Source organism: Prosopis cineraria, unplaced genomic scaffold (assembly GCF_029017545.1).
Source record: "Prosopis cineraria cultivar Desert tree isolate PC_DT_omini unplaced genomic scaffold, ASM2901754v1 PC14, whole genome shotgun sequence".
NCBI classification, from domain to species: domain Eukaryota; kingdom Viridiplantae; phylum Streptophyta; class Magnoliopsida; order Fabales; family Fabaceae; genus Prosopis; species Prosopis cineraria.
In genome coordinates this window covers 10,962,416-10,974,090 of record NW_026555345.1, presented here as the reverse complement: position 1 = coordinate 10,974,090, position 11,675 = coordinate 10,962,416, and positions in this window count along the sequence as shown.

Below are 11,675 nucleotides of genomic sequence, written 5' to 3'. Positions count from 1 at the left end.
AATTAGTTCCATTATTCCTGTTGTCATTTTTTCACACCTTTCTTCAATAGCTTCATCCATTAAAGCCTTAAACTTCTATCCTCCGTTTGATATAGTTCCTACCAATGCCCCACATGTTGGGCTATGCTCCAAATTAACTAGTGAATTTGGTGACTCATGTTAATAATTACAATTAGTTGCATCTGCAATAGATTCATTTAATTGATTGCCCTCTTGCTCCCATTAGGCAATGCTTTCCTTAATACTTTTAGTACATTTTCCCATTGCCCTATCTGCACTAAATAGCTCATACAACTTGTCATAATGTAACACAGGTGTACTCTTCCACTTTCTTTCATTTGGCTTTTTCTACAAACACAAAAGGAGATATGTCTTTATAAATTGACTACTCACCTTAATCAAATCATCCAAAATATTTATGCCATTAACATAAATAGATTATATATAAATAGATTACTCACCTCGATCAAATTATTCCAAATTTGATTATCTGCTTCAAACAATTTTGTGATGGGACTTCATGAGAATCAGCTTAATCCATTGAACAAATCATGAAGATCTGCAAACATTGTGATAATGTCTTCTTTCTATTTTTCAAATGTTGTTTTGTAATGTGAGACCTAAAGGAACTATTAAGAGTCTTAAAATGTTGAAAATGTGCCATCAAGACAATTTTCTTTTATTGTCTGTTCCAATAAGGCATCAATGAATTTTTTATCCATTTCATGAGTCCATCGCAAATTTCCCTTCATTGATTCCTTCCTTTTTTGTGCCATTGTTCAATCTACATAAAAATTATGCATACATTATTTAAGAAGAAAGCAATTATTATAATCAAGTAGTAAGCAATTGTTCAAATGCTTAACTTATAAAATAAATATTATTGTACTTCAACTAATACAGGGCCATACATACTTCAAACTAATACACTGAAACACATACCTTTAAGTATTATAAGACAACATCTCAAGCAAATAGTTCAAATCACAATCCATGATTCATATGGGTTAAGTAGTCATGCCACATATGAGCTACTATGTTATCTTTTAAATTTGATTCTTGTCTACAATCTTCCTCTTGATTGGATGCAAATTGATCATTTGTGTCGTGATTGCGTGATAGTTCACGATCAACTTGAGCTATTAGATTCTCATGAGGGTCAAGACTTGTCAAATAATTGTGTAATACTCCTCCAATTTTGTATAGTAGTTATATTCTAGAAGTATAATTTGGTCCACTTTATAAGTCACTAACTAATGGGATTGTTTTGTTTCAAATTAAAATTCTCAAACTACCCTTGAAAAGTAAGAGAGAGAAAGATAGAAAAAATAATATTATATTATTTGTTTACTTTTGCTTTTTACTTGAGGATTATATTTGGAATTTCACTTACTTGTATTTCTTGTACTTTTGTTGTATTGGTATTGATGAAGTTAATAAAAATGACTTATAAATAAGACCAAAAAGAGTATGCAACAAGCTATCACAATGTCAACCATAGTCTGAAAAGCATAATATGGCTTAGTGCTATTACCAATTATGAAAAATCTTTTTTTCAAAATGCCAAATGTTCTTTCATAACATTTTTCAATAATGCATGCCTATGGTTGAAAATTTCTCTTGCAATTTATGGTGATCTTGTTAAATATTCCTTCAAGTGATACCAGACTCCTCTATAAGGTGTTATTAGACCATGCTTGAGTGGAAAACCAGCATCCCCAAGATAAAATTTCCTTGAACAACATAAATTAATCCATAAGCATTTTTAGTCAATAAAAGCAAACATGCATTAATAAAATATAATAGCTACTTATTCACTTAGGGGAATTATAAGTTTATCCCCTCTTACTAAATAATTTTTTAAAATTCTTAAATGTGAGGTTGTTCCTTCCCATTCGGCCCATATGTAAGTAAATTTCATACCAAATGGACATGCAGCAAAGACATTTTGAGTAAGGTAATCTTTATGTCCTCAAAATTGACCAACTTCTTCTCTAGGTACTTTTTCTTGAATATGAGTTCCATTTATAGCTCCAATGCAATCCTATTGTAAAAATAATGGTCTCATTTATATGGCGTTAAGGTGTAATTTTACCTTTAAATTATTCGCAAAAGAATAATGTTGCCCTTAAACTATTCATCGTAGCAATGTTCCTCCTAAACTAAGTAAATTAGAGCAATGTTATCCCTATCGTTTAAAACACAAACATTTAACCATTTATATGGTGAAAGAATAAGAAATTTGACCAGCTAATAACACATGGCATCCAACATGTATCCAAAAATCTTCTATGGTCCCTTTAATATATTTATATATTCAATAAAAAATGTCATTAGCTCTATCTATCTCCCTTATTAGAGTTTTCTTTAATCTTCTCTTTCCCTTGACTCTCCTCCTCCTCTCTTTTTCTGAGCAAATCTTTCTTCCAACTCAGAGCCATTCTTTACAATCTGCATTGGATCTATTCTGACATCCCTTCACCACACATTCACTACTGTCGAAACAAGTTCTGTTCTCCAATCAACTAGTGATGTTGTATCAACATCGACCTCTGGCTTGATAGACTCGCCACTCGATTCTGGGGCGATGACAGACTCTTGCTTTGTTTGAAGTCTCTTATCCCTTTCCATGCATCGCATGCCATCACCTTGTTTATCAACTCACTGTGCTTTGCATTTTGCTCTGCGTAGCCCTAGATGTCCTTCCCATGAGCTTTCATGAATGACGGTGTCTCATTTGCCCAAACCTTACCATTCAAATTATGCCACAGCATCACCATCACGTGGCTGCTATCTAGTATCATGAGAGCTACCATGTCGTTCTTGCTTATAAATAGGAATACAAGCAAGCCCGGCCCTTATGTAAAGGGCTCAGGACTAGGCTTGGAAGCCCTACTCTAGAAAATTAAAATAAAATTAAACATTATAAATTAAATAAAATATTTTGAAATTAAAAAAAAATTAAAATCCTCACAATATTTTAAAAATTAAACAACATGCTTAGAAATCTAAAAAACACACATTCATTAATCAAAACCCAAATCCTCCTCATCCTCATCATCTACAAATAAAATATTATATCACTCAGATGTAAGTGCCCTTATTGAAGATGGAGATAGAGATTCAATATCAATTACCCTTACAACTTCTTCTTCATCAAATATAATAAATATTAACTAAATTGTATCATTATCAATCAAATATATATATGTACTCTGTGTGTGTATATATAAGATAACCAGGCTTATCAGGGCTTGGAGGGTCTCCCAGGTCTGAGCCCTTTTTCACAGGATTTATCAGGGCTAGGCCCTTAAGCCCGATTCCTTTAAAAAAATAATTTTCAAAGCCCAAACTCTTATTCAAACAGGGCTTACAGGCCCGACCCTTATTCCAGCTCTATTCTTGTTCTTCTTGATCAAGAGCCAAGAGAGAGGGCTACAGACATAGGTAGGCTCAAGCCAATTGCCATTATGGGTGTTGGAAGCTTATTTGAAGATGTTTCGATGGGTGAGGAAGTGCATGATGGAGTATAGCATGAAGGGGTCGCAGTTTAAGGCCAATAAGAGTTGGGAAAGCATCGTTGGAGTGTGGTGGCCTTTAATGGCCTCTGCTATGTTGAGTTCGATGGCGTATTTCACAATTGCCATCTTAACTGTGACATTCATTCATCTCGACTATTCATTACAAGTTCACACCAAAAGTTCTCTAACCATGCATGACCTTCATCTATTGTTGCAGCAAGTTGAAAATATAGGAATGTGAAACTTGAAACTTGGAGTGTGACAGCGGCGTGGGAGGAGGAGGAGAAGGCACGAAGCCATAAGGTAGCACCAGTGACGGTAAAGAGAAGTATGAGCAGACGTCTAGTAGTCGAGAACTGTTGACAGTAAGGATGAGAGAGATCTTCAAATAGAAAAGTACGTGCCCAGAAAAGTGGGTCCCAATAGTTTTGCTCAATGAATGTTTATGTTTTTAAATGGAGGGGGCAACATTACTCCAATTTAATTAGTTTAGAAGTTACATGACTACATTATATAGTTTAACAGCAACATTGCTCCTTCACAAAATGGGTAAAATTACACCTTAACCCCATTTATATATACACATGAGAAAATTTTAAAAGTATGCACAAATATAAAAACATACCTTAAATATGAGTAAAATATTTCATTAGTCAGAATTTCAGGTGAAACCATTAACCCACAGGGTTGCACAAGATATTCAACCTCAAGAGAAATAATAGCTCATAATGCATTATGAAAATGATGACTAATAGTCTCCCTAGACCGATTAAAGAAAAAAGCCATTATTTTGTTTCTTACATTTGTCCTAATATGTGAAGAAATTTTCCAATTGCTCTTTAACTGTAGCATTAAGAATCTTTAATTATGCCAGTGTTTTGAAGTTTCTCACACAACTACAAAAATGCTTATGGTCTCATGTGAAGAACATCACAACATTGTTCTGTATCTTGTGATTTTTGCATGAATATTCTCCTCATGCTTTCTCTTTGAACATTACCATCATTTATAGGCTTATTAGCTAGTCTTGAAATCTCTCCCAATAAACAAATTATATGTACAATCATAAAACAAGTTGTACAATACATAAATGCCTACGACGTTCCTAATCTTGTAACACAAGGTTCAAGTCCATAGAACCTCCATTAGGCACTTCAAAATCAATCAACCTTTTAACTTTAGACTCAAAATCCATAATTTCTTCCTCAGTATCCTCGATTATTCCTTCATTGTTATAGTTGCTCATCTACATAACAATTCAAAACCATAAACCCATACATTGACATAAAGTTGCAATAAGTATGCAAAAAGTAACTTAGAATATGGGAATCATAAACCAATTAGTTGCTATAATATGAGCTTCCATAACTAAGTAATTTATGATTTTCCTTTTTAGTCCAGTGCTTGCACTATCTATCAAGATATCTAGATTTTTTTCCTCATTCTTTTTTTAAATGTCTAGTGATTGAGATTTCAACTTCTTAGGCTACTAACTGAAGATCCTAATCAAAGACTTGAAGCTAGAGGAGCATTGGAGGTGCAATAAATTCTCTACATAATCATATAGTTTATCTTTTTCTTTTCCCCAAAACCTTAAAATGTCAAAAGTAATACATGTTTGTATAATCCAAGTAAAGCAGCATATTTTCTTCAAGGACATAAACTGCGATACTCTTGCTAGGTAGAAAGTATGAACTCCTTTCATATAGTAGTGGTATAACTCATCCTTGATGTAAATGTCTCAAGTAGAATTCTTAAGGCATTTATTTTTTTTGGCTAAATTAAGGCATTTTTTTAGGCCACATTTGTGCCTTCTTCTGATAGTGCTCTAGACATTAGTTATTTCACAAGTCGGTATTCATGGAATGCACATTTATAAACATTATTAGGTTTAAATGAACACCGTTGAATTATCTTTTTAAATACTATGGGCTAACTTACTCTTAGGAAAACCTATAAGCAAGGAGATGAATGTGGTGGTCTTACAGAGTTTGAGCATGGTTCCTCTATCAATTACTCCTTTAGTAATATTTCTTTCAAGGTAATTATCTCACGTCATGTATATTATGCTTTCTTTATGATTTAACCAAATGCATATGTGAGTATTAGTAGGAATAAAGTCAAATTTTGCAACATCTCAAGACTCAAACCCCAACTTGTTTAGCATGTTATGTTTATTTATCATTTACCCCTCTTCATTATGATTGTTTCCCTTTAGATTTCAGAATCTTTCCCAGCTTGTATCAATCAACTATGATCTAATATAGAAGAACAACTTATATTAGATTAAAATAGTTCTAATATAGAATTTGGAGACCTATGAAAAAACCTTCACACTGATCGAGTATGAAGAATAGAACAACACACAATCCAACATCACAAAATCAATCAAGCAAAATCATTCATTACTTCCATATTACCTTAAGAAGACAAAAGGACTAAATTGAAAAGTAAAAAAAATTAGCATCTCCGTCTTGTAAATATTGCTGAATGACTTGAACTAGAATGGAAAAAATTACTTCATGGAACTCAAAATGATAAATCTACAAAATTCCTATCTTTCTTTTTGTTCCCCCATTCATCAAATCAAAATTTCACAAAAATGGCCAGAATAGATGCACTGAATTTTAAAGAAACAAGAATGAAAATGATGGTAGGAAATACATTATAGATATAAGAATATATCGAACTTGACAAGGATGAAGATGATGTTGAAGAAGAGGAAGAACTAGCCTTGATGAGTCCAGGAATTGCAGCAAGAGGACACCGGAGAAGAAGACGAAGCCACTGATGAAGATGATGCTCTAGCTAGATCGATCGAAGATGGGAGCCTCCTGAGCTGAGATGCATGAAAATGAAAAATAGAGGAGAGTTAGAACTCAAAATAGATAAGAGGAAGAGGGAGGGTAGATGCTGAAAAAAAAATTACTCCCAAAATCTCTCCACTTTTGGAGAAAAAAGTTGGAAGGAAAATATAATAGGCCCCATGCTCTGTTTTTTTCCCACTTTTTTTCCTCTCATTTTTTCTTTCCTATCCAAACAAGGAAAAAATTATTTTCTCCCCATTTTTTTCCTTCCATGTTTTCTTCCTAACCAAATAGAGCATAAATGTCTTCTAGGTTGGGAATTGTAACCTACTACTAATTCAAGTTTTCAACTTGCTACAATATGACTAGCTTGTTTGAATTAATTATATTCCATGGGACCAGAAAGTGTGGTGGATAGATTGGCCAAAGATGGGCTTTATAGCTCATCTCTTCTTCTTCTTCTTGTTTTTTTTTTTTTAAATAGAAGGCCAAGAACAAATTGTGCAAATAGATGCCTTATGTTATGTCAACATACAAAAGGTTTCTACAACCAAGTGTTAAAATATAAAAAACATCAACATTTAAATTATTAATAGAAGCTTAGTGAGTTATCCAATCCGCTTATTTATTTGCCTCTTTAAAAACATGATCAAAAATGAACATCTAGTTTTTCATAACAAGTTTTTTGATTTTGTTGATAGTTGTAGCTAGAGAATTATTTGCAGTAAACTTATTGCGTATGCTCATGAAAGCTTCTATAGAGGCAAAGTAGATATTAACTTTGTCAAATTTTTTAGCCCAACAAATATTAAATCTTCCAAGATGTCTATAAGTTCAGCTATCATATTAAGTTAATATCTAAAATATTTGGAGAAATATTTAATCTAATTTCTTTAATCATCTCAAATGAGACCGTCACAAGCAACCACACCTTGATTGTTTAGCTTATCTCTTCTTGATGTAGTTCCTTTCCATCTCACGAATGTTGTGGGAAAGGAGTGCTTGGCCGAGGGTTCTCAATTCCCTTTTGTTTAATTTTGTCTAATTGGCCTTAATCCACTTTTATATCCCAAAAAAAAAAAAAAGAGACCATGTGTTACAAATTTATAAAAAAAATTATAAAGAAGTGATCTAAAAAATTACTTTTTTTGTTTTTCAAAGTATTTTCACAGTTGTCAATCATTATTTAAGAGATTATCTTTTTTCAGTCGACGATCTCGAAAATTACTTCACCTAACGTTTACAAATATCATCTATTTCTTCCATAAAAAATGGTTTCACATTGTTCAACTTTGTGAGTTGAAGAAAGTAAACATAATCAAAATATGAACTTATAAATAAGCAAAACTAATTTATACAACATATAACTACCTCCTCAAACGAGTGGATAATGGCTAAAGTGATGGTATTGATAATTTGTTTCATTACCAAATCTAACAAAAATAATATTTTAAAAATATATTTTTGTTTTTTTTAAATCAGGTGTATAAATACTCGATGTAGAACATCTTAAAAAACATGTTTTAACATTTTTTAATTCATAAATTATAATATATTATTTTATTATTACACCGTGATGTCTTCAAATACTTATCCACATTTGAGTATATAGAAAACAGATCTAGAATATATTAGAAAATATTTTTAAAAAGTTAATTTAATATGTTATAATCAGTATTTTTATTTTTTAATGCTTTTTCTAGATCAATCTCGGTTTACCTTATGTAAAAATTATTTTTTTAGATAGATTATTATACAATCAATCTAAAACATTAACTTTTTATACAAGTAATTATAAGTATACCATGTGTCACATTTTTCTAGATCAATTTATTTTGCGCGATGTGAAAATTATTCTATAGATCAATTATTATACAATTGATCTAAAAAGTTAACAAATTATACATATAATTATATGTTAAAAATATAGATGTTAAATGTTTTTTTTTAAATAGTATGGCTTCTGTTTAAAGATCATGATCATTAAAATTATAAATTATAAATTATAAATGTTACGAATGAGAAGCGACTGCTCCGGAACGGGAGGAGAAACAATAAAGTATAGCGGAAAGACGTCACATTTTAACTCAAAACCTCAAAGTTCAAGTTTATAGATTATTTTTTTTATTTTATATTAGTTATTAAGCCCAACTTTATCTGATATGGGATAATTTTCACATCTGCTTAAGTCCACACACACTTACACACAATCTAACAATTTCTCCCACAAATGTAAATCCACAAGATTCATATATCAAAGACGTCCCAAACATTAAGTCCTTTTTTATGGTTTCAAACGGTGTGGTGCACACAAATCTCTATTGAAGTAGGGCTAGTCCTATTTTGGGTTTTAAACGTGTGAGTAATAATGGGCTTATAGGTTCCGGGCAAAACTTGGCTCTTAATATCACTTGTTAGGAATATGAAATAACCGTCCAAAAATGGGGGAGAGAAGAGACAAGCAAATGTAACGAAAAGATGTCACATCTTAACTCAAAGCTTCATTGTCCAAATATGAGTGAACTTAAGCAGATGTGAAAAGTTTTCTATTGAATAAAGTTAAACTTAATAACTAATATAAAATAAAAAAGAATGACTTATAAACTTAAATTTTAAAATTTTAAAATAAAATGTAACGTTTAACTACACTTGCTCATCTCTCCTTTTTCTCTGTTTCCTCACAGTCGGTGTAAACATTATGTTGGAGAATGTTATATAGAAGTTGTTAGTCAAAAACTTACGCAACTTAAACCTACAAGGCTACAAAGTACTTGCAGCCGAAGAGTATATAATGTCTAACTTGAATTCGTATTCGGTCATTTTTATAAGATTTTATTTTTGGACCAAAAGTCATTGTCAAAAAGAAAGACAAATTTGGAATTATTGCCGTTAGGAATTCTCTATAAAAATCCATTGCATCTTATCCATATTGGGAAAAGAAACAACAGAAATATCAGGTAAAAGTGATACGTCTCACAGTATTTTTCTTTAACTGAGCTGTTGTCGAAATTGCCCAATACAATGAATGGATTTGGATTCCATTTTTTATATATAAAAAGGTTGGATGAAGATTTTTGCATATTTATCTTTTCATTTTTTTTATTTTCACCCCCTCTCTCTCTAATCACTTATTTATGCTTTTTTCGCAATGTTTAAGAAATCATATCATGCTGCAATTTCAGAGGATCTGTTCTATGTCGTCAACTCTAGATGAATTATGGCAAAAATATATTTAATATGGTTTTAATTTTTATGAAATTAATTAATTAATTTTCGTTTCTTACTTTGGTTGCGCATGTCAGAAGAACTTATTATCCAAAGGTGTGATAAACCTAACTATTCAATCAAACAGTGAATCCCGGATCCTTTTTATCACAATTTTCCTAATAAAAAAATGAAAGATAAAAAGAGATAGGGAAAAAAAAAAGAAAAATGGAAGAAGAGAGTAGACGTGGTAATGTTACTGCTATAAAAGAAATTAGAGAAAATATAAAATAAAAAAACAAAAGATAAACACAGGAGCAACAATGCTGTGTTTCCACTTTCTATCATGTGATGCTGCCTTATTAATTGATGCAGACTTGAGCCCTATTGAAGAGTACAAGATAATTGACAGAATTTTCCAGAGGATGAGATTATATGTTCTACCTGTTTAGAGGATGTTCAAGAGGTTGAAAAATGAGGTTTTATATGTGTGTCTTGCTTTCATTTTTATAAGCAAACTCATAGTTTTCTTTTAACTTTATACCCCTTCCATTTTTTATTGTTAGAGAAATTATTACTTTTTATTTACATATTTTTATAAGCAAAATCACTTATTCCAATAAATATTTATTATACATTTTTAAAATCACCCCTCATAATTTACATTAACGAAAAATAATTAATACATGTTTATATTGATTAATACAAGACATTGTAGTTCATTTATTTTATTTTCAAATATAATTATTATAGTTAATTAATTTTTTAAATTGTATGATATAATTTTTATCTTTTATATATAAAAATGGAGGGAGTATTTCATTTTCTTTAATATCACTTATGGCAATTTTTTTTTTCTTCTAAAACTTCATTTCATTCTACTTGTTAAGTGCTTGGGTTACTCTATTTTAAAAGTAACCCCTTTGTGTGTGCCGAAAGCGATTGGGCCTGGCCTAATAGAATTGAAATTTAGCCTGAACAATTTTATTTTCTTATACTTCAGTCCCTTAATATTCAAAAGTAAACAAATATTTCATCATTTTCATAATTACCATCAAAGTTTTTTAAATTCCATCAATCGATATCCTAAAGTAGTTTTTATTAATGATGACTTTGCGGACATTTTGAGGATACTTTCGGCACATTTATTTAAGAGATTACATGTTTTGAGATCAAATCTTTAAGAGACGAAAGTGAAATTGCCCTTTAAGTTTTCACCGTAAATTCATAATTACCCTCTAGTGGTGTATAGAGGAAGGGGGGGTAAGAATTTGCGCAACCCACTAAACCAGGTTCATTCATATTAAATATAGACTTTATACCAAGTCATGCATTTAAAAGTAAAACATAATCTCATTTCTAATCCCATTCCTTTTTTTTTATTTTTTTTAACCGAGTCTGACCCTATATTCTAAATAAATTCTAATATATAACTCGTTTCTCAATTTTCTTAAAACTACATTTATTCTGGTGCAGTGCATGAGATATTTTAAAATTTAAAAGGTCAAAATAAAATAAAAATTTAAAAATTTAAAAATAATTTATTTTAGCCTACTTAGAATTTGTTATTTATTTAAATTAAATTTAAACATCAACTTATTTTATTAAAAATTTTATTTTGCACACACGTATTAAAGATGTGAATAATAATTTATTTTATTTCTAATGTGTTTTCCCAAGGGATAAATATGCTAGTCATCCATACTTGTACTCTCCTTTTGATTAATATGAGAGAAATTTTGAAATCAAACTATAAAAAAAAATATTACAATTAAATTCTACCTTGTATAATTAATTGGAGAAGAAAATTTATCTTCCAACAAATATTGTTAGATCGAACACTTGTTGCTCTTACAGTATAAAATTTAGGTCATTTGTTATGTGTTACTTTCATGCATAATAAAAAATATAAACATTTTTAAAAGTTTTCATCACCTCTTGCAGTTAGGTTAATCTCTTTTAGATTATGTTTGTCCATTCATCACCTTAGGAAAAAAAAATACTTAATAAACCATATCCTATAATTTATATTATAATAATATTTATAAATCATAATTATAGCCAAAATTAGAAAATAAGTGTACTATAATTAGCCATAACATCAACTTATTTTACCTCAACAAAACTTAGTTTATAATGTTAC